Source organism: Rhincodon typus, chromosome 2 (assembly GCF_021869965.1).
Source record: "Rhincodon typus isolate 14 chromosome 2, sRhiTyp1.1, whole genome shotgun sequence".
Classification (NCBI taxonomy): domain Eukaryota; kingdom Metazoa; phylum Chordata; class Chondrichthyes; order Orectolobiformes; family Rhincodontidae; genus Rhincodon; species Rhincodon typus.
Window position 1 is genome coordinate 7390860 of NC_063333.1, and position 16206 is coordinate 7407065.

The window sequence follows — 16206 nt, forward strand, 5'->3', positions numbered from 1 at the left end:
ATGGTATCAATGTGGATTTCACAAGTTTCAAAATCTCCCCTCCCCCCACCGCATCCCAAAACCAGTCCAACTCGTCCCTGCCTCCCTAACCTGTTCTTCCTCCCACCTATCCCCTCCTCCCACCTCAAGCCGCACCTCCATCTCCTACCGACCAACCTCATCCCGCCCCCTTGACCTGTCCGTCCTCCCTGGACTGACCTATCCCCTTCCTAACTCCCTACCTACACTCACCTTTCCTGGCCCCATCCCCGCCTCTTCGACCTGTTTGTTTCCTCTCCACCTATCCTCTCCTCTATCCCTCTTCTATCCGCCTCCCACTCTCTCCCTATTTATTTCAAAACCCCCTTCCCCTCCCCCTTTTCTGATGAAGGGTCGAGGCCCGAAACGTCAGCCTCTCTGCTCCTATGATGCTGCTTGGCCTGCTGTGTTCATCCAGCCCTAAACTTGGGAATTAGGTTTAATTAAGTGATTTTTTTGGGCACTAAAGATGCCATTTAGGAACCAAAAAGGCATCCGATGCATTCTCACAGTTTCCATGAATTGCACTGCACGTCAGGTTGGCAAGTGCAGTTGCAAGCACCCAGCTAATATCCATCCAATGTATACATTACAGCTAGATCATGATGCCAATGAGAACACAATGCTGATTTGTTGCCAGCACAGTAATTTTGGAACTCAGTGCTCTAGCCAACATCCTCCCTTAAACTCTACAATTAAAGCAATATCAAATGAGTCCCCAACCAGAGCTATTTAAAGACATCATTAATGACTCATTGAATAGCTGTTATTTAATTTCTTTTGCCCTCCTCACATTGATCCCAAATCCCAATATAGTTTCAGAACTGGAAGATCTACATATGATGTGCAATTGGTCTTTATTGAGAATTGGCTGATAGACAGAAAACATAGCAGGAACGATCAAACTGTTCTCAGGAGGGCAAGCTATTTCTAGTGGGATGCTGCAAAGCCACAACTGTTCATTATGTAAATGATTTGGATATAAATGTAGTATTTCAAGCTTTATGACGAAACAAAACTGGGCGGGAATGGAAGTTGTGAGGAGGGTGCAAGGAGGTTTCCAGGGACTTGGACAGGCTAAAAGAATGGAAAGAACATGCCAGGTGGAATATAATATGACTAATTAAGAAATAATCCACTTCACTCAAAAAAAGAGAGAATATTTCTTAGATGGTGAGAGATTGGGAAATGTTGACACTTAAGGGTGCTAAATTCATTCAGGAATGACTGAACCAAAGGCATCAGGAGAAACCTTGTGTTTCACACTGCATGTTGTTATAATCTCAAACTTGCAGCATGAGAATATGATGGTGCAGATTCAATATTAACGCTCAAAAGAGGAATTTGAGAAGTACTTGAAGGGTTAAATTCACTAACAAAGGAGCGGCGCTCCAAAAGCTTGTGATTTCAAATAAACCTATTGGACTATAACTTAGTGTTGTGGTGTCTTCTGACTTCGTCCACCCCAGTCCAACACCGGTATCTCCACATAAATTTTCTAGGACTGTGGGGAAATGAGCAGACAATGAGAATCAGTTGGACAGCTTGTTCACAAGTATTTTGCACTGAATGTTTTTTGTTTCATTCACGGGACATGGTGTCACTAGGTAGGACAACATTTGTTGCCTATCCCCAGTGTCCAGCCACCTTCTTGAACCGCTGATGTCTATGTTATGTAGAGACATCCACAGTGCTTGTTCAGAAGGGTGTTCAAGGATTTTGATGCAGCAGCAGTAAAGGCTCAGCACTTTGGTTCTAAATTAGATTGCGTATAGCTTGGAGGCAAACTTGCAGGTAGTGGTGTTTCCATGGGTCTGCTGCCTGTTCTTCTAGGTGATAGAGATTGCACGTTCAGAAGGCACAGTCAAAGGAACCTGGGAGAATGCATTATGTAGTTGGTAGAAGTAGACATGCTCATATCCATATGTCGAATTAGAAAGCAGAAGACTTTCAGAGATTTACAAGGGTTTCATTATAAATCTATAGGTTAGCACAACCATCAGTTTCCACTGTTAATTTCTGGTCATTTGCCTGTCTTGGATCACAGGGTAACCAAGCGGTCCTTTTCGGAATCGGTTAAACATAGTTGAGAAGACTCAACAATAGTAATTTGCTTAAATATGAACAATAAAAAGGAAAAGAAAGGGAAAATAAGACTGAACTATGAACATCTATTAGGTAATATAAAAGATGAAAAAGGAAGGAAGAGAAAGCAATGAGCCTCACACCCTCCTGCACGTCAGGGACTCCTCAATCGAAGGCTGGTCAGGAGGCTTAGGTTTGTTCCTGGCATTGTTTGTGATCCTGGTCTGAGTTGAAGTCCAGTGGCTTGGAAGGAAACTCTCTCTCTTATATGGTGTAACAAACAGCAAGGCACAGAAAAAACAAGTACAGAAAAACACGTTGATTGTGCCGGCCTCGGCACATACAGGAATATTCACAGGACTTATTCAAGGTCATGCAGCTATCGAATGTCATCAAGTTTAGCCCTTCAGTCCATCCTATACGCCCTACCTCAGAAGGCAGTGGAGGCAGGGTCATTTAATATTTTTAAAAACGGAGGTAGCTAGCTACTCCAACTGTCTTTTCTGTACACATCTGGATGACATCCTTTCTCCCTGTAGATATAGGGCATCTCTACATTCTCAACTAAAACCTCCAGTGAAGCATTTAAAAATTTGAAGTCCATTTTTCCTGAAGTTGTGGCATTCCTAAAGTTTTGCAGGACAGACCGATCTGACTCACAGCCACTTCTACAGCCACAACAGATTTTCCAATAAGAGGTGCAAGCTGGCTTTAAGAGGCACTAAAAAAAAACGTGATGTTTGGATCCTTGCGAAGGTGTGCAGCCAGTGTACAGGACAATGGCAGTAAACAGGTATCATTATCATTAGCAGGTAACATGAAGGTGACATGCTGCCTGTATTTCAATTAACAGTAACAAGTGTTCATGGATTATCCAAATCAGCTTCCCAGTTAAACACAAAGTCTACATTCTAACCTTTTGCTGGACTTCATTGCATTTGTAAAATTAAATGTTCTAAACACCAGATGGACTGCTCGGTCCCTGGGGGAGAAATTCAACTTTGTTTCATGCATTTTTTGGGCTTTAAATAGAGCAACATTTTTAAAAAAATCTATGACTGCCATTTATGTTCGGTTGATTCTTAGTTATTGAGAGTACTCACCTCATCTTGAATATAGCAATCAGGAATCCAAAATCTGTTCAGGACCTGATGCATAGTTTACTCCAATTGGACTGCTGTTAGAGGTAAATGCAGCAATCAATATATACACAGCTAAGTCGAATACACAGGAACATTGAAAAGAGGTAACCTTCTCATTCTATAAATGAGGTATCAATATTGGCTAAGAAACATGAAAGAATTCCCCTACTCTCTTCAAAACAGTGTCAGGTATCTTTTACACCCACCTGAGAGGACAGTCTGGATCTTTGATTTTAATGTTTCAATTGTATAGGAGCTTGGTTAGACCTAAATAATGTGTGCAGATTTGGTCTCCTTATCTCCAAAGATATTATTGCCACAGAAAGAATACAACAAAGGTTCACCAGACTTGCTCCTGGATGGCTGGACTGTCCTACAAAGAGAAACTGGGCTGGTTTTCTCGAAAGTCTCAAAGAATGAGAGGTGATCTCATTGAAATCTAGGCAATACTTAATGAATAGACAGGGTAGATTCAGATAAGATGTTTCCCCTGTTTGGGGAATCTAGAACCAGAGGACACAATTTAAAAATAAAGGGGATGCTGCTTAAGTCATAAATGAGGAGAATTTATTTTATTGCGTGGGTTGTGTACCTTTGGAATTCTCTACCACAGAGGACTATGGAGGCTTAGTCTCTGAATATTTTTAGGATAGAGATTAATTGATTACTGATTACCAGTGGTGTCGAGATGTATGGGTATGGGCAGATAAAAGGCATTGAAGTGTTAGATTGTATCCAATGGCAGGAAGGGTTTGACAGGAACAAGAGTAGATCATTCAGCCCATGTTCCCACTCTAATGGTTCTGCTTAGGAGTTACTGTTATAAGATAGTAACTAATTTGGGTCAAAGTCCTTGGATGTGCTTCCTAATAGCTTGGTACATCCAGACTCCATGAATGGCAGTTAAAGGAAGAGACTCACTATCACCTTCTCAAAATGCATTTGCAGAGAAGTAAGATTAGTAAATGAGCTTGAAGAGAACGGAAGGAAAGTAAACATGGTTAGATGAAGTAACATATAATGTTTATGTGGAGCCCAAAGACACTAGCATTGTGCAAATGGATGAATGACCTATTCTATATTCAAATTTGATATAATTTTCATCCAACAAACCACACCTCTGACGTGGATGACAGCATACACATTGTAGTTCAAGTTTCTGGCATGGGTCTTGACCCATGATTGTTTAATTCAGAGGTGAGCGTGATACCACTGAACCACAACTGCCATCTAACAGTCAATCACAAAACAAAAGTAGCTCATTATCATTTTCAGCACCAATTGTCTCAGTGGCCTTCTATGAGTGTGAAAATAAAGTGTACTTTGAAATACAAAACTTATATTTGAAACCTTTTCTGCAGAAAATGCCTAAAGGCTCTGAAACTTGACACAGTATATCATTGTTTTATTATTTTCACATTTTGTTATTCTGATTTGCCGGCATTTAATTGTATAAGCATTAGAAAACTCTTGTTGGGGTACAATTGTCATGTTCGAGCCCAATGTTGATGATTCTACATATGAAACATCCTTTTTTAAGTAGTTATCAAATCCAAAGGCAGTGTTTTGCAAATATTTGTTTTGCAGCTAAATTCAAAGATAATTTAGTCATTCTACAGAAGACGTAGAAACTGTTTAGGGAGTAGATTTGCCTAAAATTTGTGTATGAAGAAGGTTCTAATGGTTCAAATTAAAGGTGTAACAATGTTAATCTGTAAGCAACAGCATTATCGTACAGCTGCCATCTTCTTGCAAAGCTAGTTACACTTGCCATAAATCCTATATAATATGCTGTCTGTAGTCTTCTTAGAGACTCATCCTTTCAAAGTCTTCTCTCCAATTAATTAATCAAACGGGAGGCAATCGCCTAGCAGCATTATCGCTGGACTGTTAATCCAGAGACCCACATAATGATCTGGGGACCCGGGTTTGAATCCTGCCATGGCAGATGGTGGTATTTGAATTAAAAAAAAAAATATCTGGAATTAAGAATCTAATGATGACTATGAATCCATTGTCAGTTGTCGGAAAAACCCATCTAGTTCACTAATGTCCTTCAGGAAGGAAACTGCTATCCTTACCTGGTCTGGCCTACATGTGACTCCAGATCTACAGCAATGTGGTTGACTCTGAACTGCCTTCTGGGCAATTAGGGATGGGTAATAAATGCTGCCTAGCCAGCGGCACCCTCATCCTGTTAATAAATAAAGAAAGAAAAAATTATCCATCTAACTGGGGTTCCATGGCAACTACGGCCAAAATTTTCCATTTTGCAGCATAAGTACAGGGGCAAGCATGTGGTGACTAACTCTTCGTCCCACTGTGAAAACTCACTTAACTCAGCTCCGATCAGCTTGTTAAGAGCTGACTGGCACGTTCCTCAGTGAATCACAGAGCTCAATATTAAAGTCCCGCTTCACTAGAAAGCTGCTGGCCAATCAGAAGTGAATAGCTTCTTAGTCTAAGAGATTGTCACTGGAGCCTTAGTTTTTAGGGGATCCAAAAGGTAAGAGGTAATTTGGTTTCTTCTGGGTCTCACTGGGTTAAGGTCATAGGAAGGGGAGTTGGGGGTGGATCGAGGCAACAGCAGTGGCACCCCCATTTACCCATAGATTAGGGTAAAATGAACGCCTATAAAATCCCTCCCTGCCAAGTAACTCATAAGGCGGTCATCCTATCAGGCACTTTCTGACCTGCCAGGAAGCCAGATAATTGGGCCGATATCATGTTGAGGCCCTTAAGTGGCCATTAATTGAACAGGTTGAGAAGGTCTCCAATGGACCTTCTTAATTGCTGAAGTGGTGAAAGTAGTGGGAAGTGCAAATATCACTCCAAGGGTAATTATTTGCCCTTTTTATGTTCAGGAAGGGTGATTTACATTCTATGTGTAAATAGTTACCCAAAGAAAGCCTAGAGGCAAAGCCCTAGCAGCAGGTGACAAACAGCCTGGCATAGAACAGGAAGGATTACTCTGGAGAAAATGGAAGGATACCGTCATAAGAGTTATAGAGATGTTTAGAATGGAAACAGATCCTTCAGTCCAACTCGTCCATGCAGACCAGATATTCCAAATTAATCTAGTCCCATTTGCCAGCATTTGGCCTAATCCCTCTAAACCTTTCATATTCATATTCCCATCGAGATGCATTTTAAATGTTGAAATTGTACGAGCCTCCACTACCTCCTCTGGCAACTCATTCCATACATCCAAACCCTCTGCATGAAAAGGTTGCCCCTCAGGTCCCTTTTAAGTCTTTCCTCTCTCACCTTAAACCTGTGCCCTCTAGTTCTGGACTCCCCAAAGAGAAAAGACCTTGACTATTCACTCTATCTATGCCTCTTCATGATTTTATAAACTTCCATGGGGACCCATTAAAAAAGTTATATTTAAACAAGATCTGCCTCTCTTTAGGGGGAAAGATCCAAACACAAACATGCCTTCTTTGATCTAGAAAAGAATTTTTGGTTTAGACGTGGATGAGCGGTCCAGCTAAGTTCTGTACTTACAGCTTTATTGACAGCCATTCATAATTCTGCTTCCCCACCAAATTTAGCAAAAATTGCCTTGGTAGCTGGAACATAAGCCATTGGGAGGATTTCAAAATCAGAACGCCTTTTTTCCATTTTTCACCAAAGCTTTTGGAATCCTTCCTGTAATGATGATTTAGAAAGAATTACAGCGGAGAACAGGACACACCTCGAGAAAGCAAAATATATTTCTCAGTTTATTTTGATTAAATTGTGTAGCTCACCTGTAGCCAGCAGAGATAAGGTTAAAAGACACTGTGGCTGGTCAGTGACACTAGTGTGGTTGTGTGACTGAAAAAGTTAAGGAGTCAGAGACAATGGAAAAAAACTTGCCAATACAACTTGTTGTGTCTGGCCTAGAGACTTACCATCTTCAATGCTGACTGCTCCATGTTGCCTGACAAAGTGGATGGCAGTCTCTTTTGTAGACATCAATGGTTACATAGTGGCTGAACGTCCTTCTCCTGTATCTAGGCCCGAAACGTCAGCCTTTCTGCTCCTATGATGCTGCTTGGCCTGCTGTGTTCATCCAGCCCTGCACCTTGTTGTCTCGGTTCTCTCCTCGCTGGTTTTGCCAACAGCTGTTGTAGGAAGAGTTAAAGGGCTTAAAAACTGACCCTTACAATTGTTTTTAAACATGTACGAAACAGTTTACTATTATGTGCATATAGAAGAAGCAATAACAGGCAGAGATTAGTAGCAAGGTAAAACTCCCTTCTGACTAATGAAGAGCTTCGACAAGTCAGGAAGGAAAGATGGGATTGATAACGCTGAAGCAAAGGATGGGTCTCTGATAGCTTTTGCATAATGTATGAGGATTGTGAAGAGTCTTTTCCTCTGGCATTCCAGGTGAGGTACAGGTGCTGGTAAAAATACTTAAGTCATTCAAACATTTTGTTACCTTTTACCAATTGACCACAATATGCATCTAACATATTTTCCAGAAAAGCAGATACAGCCTATGATGAACAACTAAACCATCCTATAAGACAGCAACCGAACATAACACAAAAAATTGCTTTGTGGAAGTTTTAAGAAAAATTAAAGCTGCATTTTAGTTACATATTTGTTAATTTCAATTCCTTCGGAGCAAAACAGCAAATAAATCACTTTCAAATCTCTCTCAGAAACCATATACACATTTCCTCATCGCAAATAACAAAAAATAGTTTTTCAGATGCGTCCAGCAGTTGATTTGATAGATAGAATGCTACTCCACAAATGAAGGACAGGCAGCTCATTGTGTCTGTGCCAGCTTTTTCAAAGAGATCTCCAATTACTCTTACTCTTCTGCTTTTTCCACCAAATTTTACTCCTTCAAGCATTTATTAAATTTTCTGCTCAAAGTTATTATGAAGTCTACTTTGGATCCCATGGAGAAATATTGATTCATCTGGTGAAATGCTGTGAACCGACCAGTGGCTGTAAAAACATTAAAATGCTTGTGACAGGCAATTTCATCTAATTAGCTTGGGCTGGAACTGAACTTTCATCCAAGAGTTGAAAAGAATATTGGACTAACTGACTGCACCACCCAGCCCTGAGGCAGTATTAGTGTAAAAGATTAGGAATAAAACTCAAGACTTGCTGAAGGTGAAGTGAGTCCGAGCTTATCATGTTCTGACAAAATAGTCATGAGAAAAAGACTGATAATCTGTGTTGTATTTAATTAAGGGGAAGGTTTATGGCATCCTGTAATGAGATAAGTACTCAATTGGTTTAAACAAGATCAGTTGATCCCTGTTTGTCATGAATATTATACAGCGTGAGTCGTAAAATAAACAAAGTAGCCTGAACCTAACAGCATCCATTTTGAACCTTTGTTACATGTGGAATATCACACCCTCTTTTGCCTGTTTTTTTTTTAAACTTTATTTTTCAATGGGCAGGGCCAGTGTTTGCTCCCCAACACCAATTGCCTCGGAACGGAGTGCTTTGCTATAGGCCATTTCAGAGGACATTAAAGAGTCAACCACATTGCTGTGGGTCTGGAGTCACATGCAGACCAGACAAGATAAGGACCAGGTTACCTTCCCAAAAGGGCATTAAGTCTTGGTCACCTTCTCCCCTTTCCTTTCCACAGTCTGTTCATTCACTCCTGTTCTTCTGGTATTATGGTTTAGGAACTTAGGACAGGAGTTGATCTTGCCGTCCCTTAAGCCAGTTCCTCAATTCGATGCAATTGGATGATGCCTCAAATTTTACTCATCCACCTTATTCATCCACCCTAATATCCTCACCTAAAAATCCAAAGTTGTGAGGAAGACATAAGAAATCTGTAAAGGGATCTAGATAGGTTAAGTGAATGGACAAAATTTGACAGATGGGGTACAATATGAGAAAATGTGAACTTGTCCACTTTGGATAAACAGTGGAGTATTAAGTGGAGAGAGATTGCAGAACTCTGAGGCAGATAGAAATCTGGGCTCCCTGGTACATGAATCTCGAAAAGTTAGTAGTCAGGTACAGCAAGTGGTAGTGAAAGCAAATGGAATGTTGATGTTTATTGCAAGAGGAACAGAATACAAGAGTTGGAAAGTTTTACTGCGACCGTACAGGATCTTGCTGAGACTACATCTGGAATAGTGTATAATTTTATCTCTTTGTTTGAAAAGTGACGTAATTGTATTAAAAGTAGTTCATAAAAAGTTCATTTGAGTATCTGTGGTTTATTTTCTGAAGAAAGTTTGAGCAGGTTGGATCTTTATCCACTGGAGTATAAATGAATGTCAGGTGATCTTATTAAAAGACACAAGATCTCAGAGTATAGATTTAAGTTTAGGAGCAAATGGTTTAGAGGAGATCTGAGAAAACACTGTTTTCACTGAGAAGGTGGTAGAAATATGGAACATGCTGATTGAGAGGGTGGTGGAGGCAGATACTCTCACAACAGGGTATAGTAGGCTACGGATCAAATGCTGTTTGATTTTTTTGGTTAGCATAGACATGGTGAGCTGAAGGGCCTCTTTCTAAGCTGTAAGACTCTCTCTTCTCTCTCTCTATGATCTTGAGGAGACTTGATGGGAGTGGGTACAAGGAGGATGCTTCCATTGTATGGGAAATTAGAACTAAGGTTCATGATTTAGCAACCAGTGGGTCTTGCTTTTCAGAGAGAGATGAGACTTTAGTTCCCCCCCTGGAGGGATTATTAGCATGGGATTGCTTTCCCAAAAACAGTGAAGGCTGTGTGTTTGATCTTATTCAGGGCTGAGTTGGAAAAAATTTTGATAGACCATGAAGTCAAGTATTAAAGGAGTGCAGACTGTGGTTTCAACTCACTTTCCAAACAGATCAGCCATGAGCTTATCAAATGGCAGAGCAAGCTCAGAGGGCTGAACGGTCCATACCTGCTCTGAAAATCTAGGCCTTAAATGATTGTTTCTGGCAATGGCAGAAGTAAAACGTCTTATCATTTCAGTCTCAGCTGGGTTTGTGTAGCTCTCACCTCCACTTCGCTAAGATGAGATCAATTAAAAGTTGACATTCGGGTATAGACTGAAGAAAAGTTTTACTGTCTGAATGGTGTCTTTTGGAAGAGAATACCTTATCAGATGGATGCAAAAACACATCAATGGCACAAATCTGAAGATGAGTATGAAGTTATACCCAGTGTTCTGGCCAACTTCCTGACCAGACAGTAAGGATAGGCGACAACACCTTCTCCACAATAATCCACAACACCGGTGCCCTATAAAGCTATGTACTCAGCCCCCTACTATGCTGCTTATATGCTCAGGACTGTGTGGCCAAAGTCCATACCAACGCCATTTACAAGTTTGCTGACAACACCACCATTGCAGGTTGGATCTCAAACAATGACAAGACAGAGTACAGGAACGAGATAAAGTGCTTAACAGCATGGTGTAAAGACAACAACCTCTCCATCAATGTCAGCAAAATGAAGGAGCTGGGAAGGAGCTGACTTTGGGAAGCGGAGTGAAGGACACGACCCTGTCTGCACCAACGGTGCTGAAGTGGAGATGGTCGAGAGTATCAAGTTCCTGGGAGTGATGATCACCAACAATCTGACCTTGGCCACCTACGTTGACACCACAGTCAAGAAAGCACAACAATGCTTCTACTTCCTCAGGAGGCTAAGGAAATCGACATGTCCATAAAGATTCTTACCAATTTTTATAGATGCACCATAGAAAGCATCCTACGTGGATGCATCACAGCGTGGTATGGCAACTGCTCTTCCCGAGACCGAAAGAAACTACAGAATTGTGAGCATAGCTCAGTCCATCATGCAAACCAGCCTTCCGTCCATTGACTTCACTTATACTTGCGCTGCATCAGGAAAGCAACAAATACACCAAAGACCCTTCACATCTTCCACCCTCCAGCGGGAAGAAATTGTAAAAGTTTGAATAAAAGTACAAACAGATTCTTCCCTGCTGTTATCAGACTTTTGAACAGATCTCTCAAATATTAATGTTGATCTCCCTCTGCTCCTTCTAGCAGTTGTAACAATGTATCCTGCACTCTGTTCTCTTACGCTGATGCACTTGTATAGTATGATCTGCCTGCAATGCACGTAAGACAACACTTTTCACTGTACTTCAGTAGACGTCCCAATAATAAAATCAATCAAATATCCTTCAATCAATATCCATGGCTGGAACCTGAGGTGATATTTAATCAAACTGTACAAGATTACAAGGGGTCCAGACGTTGATCAGAAAGATCTTTTAATTTTAGCAGAAGAATCAATATCCAAGGGGCATTGAGTTAAATTAATGGCAGAGAATTAGAGGCAAGTTGACCCACACTGACCAAGGCTACCACAAAGGCTTCTCTCTCTCTCTCTCTCTCAGCATCGCCCCTTGCTTGAGATGTGGTGACCCTCAGGTTAAACAACCACGACCAGTCAGTCATCGCTTTCTAATGAGCAGCCCAGGTTCTGGTAAGACTACAGCAATTTTACCTTTAGGGCTTTTGTGCCTTGGTAGTGTCCCTACCTCTCAGCTAGGAGGCCCGGGTTCCATCTACTCCAGAGGTGTGTAATAACATCTCTGAACAGGTTTGTTAAAAAAAATCTACTTTTGTTGCACGGTGATTGTATCTTTGCTTCTAGACCAGAAAGTCCAGGTTCAAGTCCTACCTGCCCTGCAGGTGCCGGAGTATGAATCAGCAGGCTGATAGAAGGGTGTTAAGGGGAAACTGTTTCCCCAGAGCCTGGCAGAGGCATGATAGGATAGGTAGTATACAGAGAAAACCTCACGGCATTTAAAAAAATGCTTCAGATGCTGTCACCCTATAGGGCTACAGACCAAGAGGTGGGAAGTCAGTTTCAATTGCTCTCCTGGAGGATTGCTTTTTGGACTGGAGACCCGTGACCAGCGGGTGTGCTGCATGGATCTGTGCTGGGTCCACTACTTTTTGTCATTTATATAAATGTTTTGGATATGAATATAGGGGGGGTATGGTTAGTAAATCTGCAGCCGACACCAAAATTGGTGGTACAGTGGACAGCAAAGGTTACCTTGGAGTTAAATGGGACCTTGATCAGATGGGCCGAGGAGTAGCAGGTGGACGTTAATCTCGATAAACGTGAATTGCTACATTTTGATGTAGGGTGCCAGTGTTGGACTGGGGTCCACGAGGTCAGAAGTCACATGACACAAGGTTATCGTTCAACAGCTTTATTTGAAATCACAAGCTTTCAAAGTACTGCTCCTTTGTCACTTCATCTGACAAAGGAGCAGTGCTCTGAAAGCTTGTGGTTTCAAATAAACCTGTTGGACTAAAACCTGGTGTCGTGTGATTTCTGACTGTGCTACATTTTGGTAGGGCAAATCAAGGCAGGACTTAAACACTTAATGGTAAAGTCCTGGGGAGTGTTGCCAAAGAAATCTTGGAGTCCAGGTTCATACTTCCTTGAAAATGGGGTCGCAGATAGACAGGGTAGTGAAGAAGGCGTTTGGTAGTTTGCCTTTATTGGTCAGTGCAATGAATATAGGAGTTGGGAGGTCATGTTGTGACTGTCCAGGCCATTGGTTAGGCCACTTTTGAATACTGCATTCAATTCTGGTTTCCCTGCTAAAGGAAGGATGTTGTGAAAGTTGAAAGGGTTCAGAAAAGATTTACAAGGGGGTTGCCAGGGTTGGAGGGTTTGAGCTATAAGGAGAAGCTGAATAGACTTGAGTTATTCTCCCTGGAACATCAGAGACTAGGGGATGACCCTATAGAGGTTTATAAAATCATGAGACACGAATAGGGTGAATAGTCAAGGTCTCTTCTCCAGGTTTGGGAGTCCAAAACTAGACGGCATAGTTTTAAGGTGAGAGGAGAAAGATTTAGAAGGGACCTGAGGGGCAACTTTTTCATGCAGAGGGTAGTGCATGTATGGAATGAGCTGCCAGAGAAAGTGGTTGAGGCTGGTACAATTACAACATTTAAAAGGCATCTGGATGGGTATATGAATAGGAAGGGTTTAAGAGGTATATGGGCCAAATGCTAGCAAATGGGACTAGTTTAATTTAGGATATCTGTTCAGCATGGACAAGTAGGACCGAAGGGTCTGTTTCTGTGCTGTACATCTCTATGACTATTTGGGACACAAGATGCTGAATAATCTCTTCCTACACTAATTTTTTTTTGTATCATATGTCATCTGTCAACATAAACCAAAGAAAGGAAAGTCTACAGCCAAAGAAGGGCAATAAAATGATGAGATAATGATTTTTGGAAACAAGGAACTATATATTTCAGATGGATAAGTTGGTGTCATGCTTCACTGGGGTAGCACACTGAAAATCAAGCCTTGCTGTTCTCAGAGTCATCATAAAAGTTAAGATTCCACAGAAATATGCAAAAATTTCCCAATTTACCTGTCTTTTAAACCTAGGTTGATAAAACGTATATTCCAGTTTTTTTTTTAGAACTCTACAAGAATTACTATGAACAAATAAACAGGTAAAAATTTATGAACCATTGGTATATAACTCTTCTACATAAAACTCTAAACCCCTTATAAACACTCTCTCTCTCTCACCAAGATTTATGAACCGAGAGAAAACTGGCAAATCAGTTCAGTGGTCTCTGTTTGCCGGCTCTGCTGATGGCTCTTATGCTGATTAGAATGTTGCTGTCAGTATTCTTCTCTAGATGTTTTCACTGGTTTGCAGGAGGCATACCGGGTTGGCTCAGACTTATGGAAGGTCTGAGTTATTAATTTAAAAAGTCACAGCTTACAGCAACTGCAGAAGGAAAAATAAACTGATTTTCTTCAGGTTTGAAGTAGCTTTTGTTGCAGACAACATCAAAATTTCCTGAACTGGTGGTGGCCTGAAGGCTCCTCTGTATCTTGTTCCAAGCCCCAAGCCGTTCAGTTACCTGACAACCAATCATATCATTGTTGGCAAGCAGAGGTCTGCTGTTATCAGGCTGCAGCTCCTGACAGACTGTGTAAGGGAACTGGAGCTGGATGCACTCAGGATCATCTGGGGTGAGAGAAAATCATTGATAAGAGCCATAGTGAAGATCACTCCTAAGGTGTAGGCTGCCGATAGCTGGGTGACCACCAGAAGATGTAAGGGGTGGGGGTGAGGAGGAAAGGCATATTGTGCAGTGTTCCCCTGTGGCCATTCCCCAGTAACAGGTATACCACTTTGGATACTATTTGGCGGGGGTGACCTTTCAGGAGCTAGTAACAGCAGCTGTCAGGACAGTGGCACTATGACCGGCTCTGAGCCTCAGAGGGAAAGGGTGCACTCTGAGTGATACTGATGGGAGACACAGTTGTGAGGGGGACAGACAGGAGATTCTGTGGCTGCAGAAGACACACCAGGATGGCGTATTGCCTCCCAGGTACCAGGGTCAAGGATGTCTCTGAGCAGTTGCAGAACATTCTGAAGGGGAAGGGTGAATAGCCAGAGGTCATTGTGCACATCAGTACAAACGAAACAGGTAGACAAAGGGATGGGGACCTGCCAAATGAGTATAGGAAGTTAGGTAAGAAGTTAAAAGCAGGACCTCAAGGGTAGTGATCTCTGGATTACTCCTAGTGCCACGTGTAAGGGTGGAGAGAAATAGAAAGATAGGCCAGATGAAGACCCACGACAGACAGGACCAATGTCATACACAAGATACCCTGCAAAGACTGCAACAAACACTACATTGAACAAACAGAAAGGAAATTAACCACAAGGGTACATGAACATCAATTGGCAACAAAAAGACACAACCAATACTCACTCATCTCCATCCACATGGATATGGAGAACCACCAATTCAATTGGGACAACACCAGGATCCTGGACAGCAGAGACAAGCCCGGGAATTCCTAGAAGTCTGGTACTCCACTAAGAAAGCCATCAATAAACACAGAGCTAGACCCCATACACACTCCATTGCGAAGGAAAACCGGAAGTGAGGTAATCCAGCTCAACAGACACCAGAGTTTAAATAACAGGTGGGAAAACACAACAGCGCTTCATCGGAGGCTGCACTGATGATGTTACGCAGTAGGGTAATGAAACGCCTGTGGAACAAACCAGCTCGGCGAGCCAACCAACCACAACAGGGTCTTCAGTTCTTGGATTATTGGGATCTCTTTTGGTGTAGAGGTGACCTGTACAAGAAGAATGGGTGCACTTGAGGCTGAGGGGGTCCAATATCCTTGCAGGGAGATTTGTTAGCGTTGCCCGGGAGAGTTTAAACTAGTTTGGCACGGGGGTGGGACTCTGAATAAGAGAGGGACCATCGAGAAGTCGGGGAAAATACATTAGCCATCGAGAGCAAGTTTACTATTCAGGATAGCCAGGGGCACAGTAAAGGGAGCGAAAGACTACTGGTTTAAAATGTATTTATTTCAATTCACAGGGCCTGACTGGTAAGCAGATGAGCTCAGAGTATGGATTGGCTCTGGGGACTGGGATATTACAGCCACAACAGAAACATGGCTGAGAGAAGGGCAGAACTGGCAATGTCCCAGGATACTGAAGCTACAGGTGTGACAGGAGTACATGTATGCCAGAAAGGGGAATTGCCCTTTTGATAAGGGAGGACATAACAACAGTGCTTACAGAGGATATTCTTAAGGGGTCATCAAATGAGGCCATATAGTTAGAACTTAGAAACAAGAAGGGGATGGTCATTCTGTTGGGACTATATTACACACCCCCAAATGGGCAGTGGGTACTAGAGAATCAGAGGTTTAGAGACATTATAGATACGTGTAGGAATAATAGAGTAGTACCAGTTGGAGATTTTCATTTCCCCTGTATTGACTGGGCCACCCAGAGTGTAAAAGGCCTGGATGGAGTGGAATTTGTCAAATGTGTCCAAGAGATGGACTGTCCCCCGCCTCTTATTTTGCTACATTGATGACTGTCTCGGTGCTGCCTCGTGCTCCCACAAAGAGCTTGAACAGTTCTTCAACTTCACTAACACCTTTCACCCAACCTCAAAATTCACCTGCACAAAATCA

The 16206-nt window shown here is 42.0% G+C and overlaps 1 protein-coding gene and 1 long non-coding RNA gene across 4 annotated transcripts in view; both read right to left on the reverse strand.

Moving 5' to 3' along the window:
- plcd1a (phospholipase C, delta 1a) overlaps positions 1–16206 on the reverse strand; it is a 142736-nt gene that overhangs the window by 94331 nt on the left and 32199 nt on the right. The window lies entirely within an intron of this gene.
- On the reverse strand, positions 5394–7228 carry LOC125486577. Its single transcript, XR_007265220.1, has 3 exons — positions 7142–7228; positions 6753–6896; positions 5394–5439 (listed from the first exon to the last, which is right to left on the reverse strand). It is a non-coding gene; the product is annotated as an uncharacterized LOC125486577 (long non-coding RNA).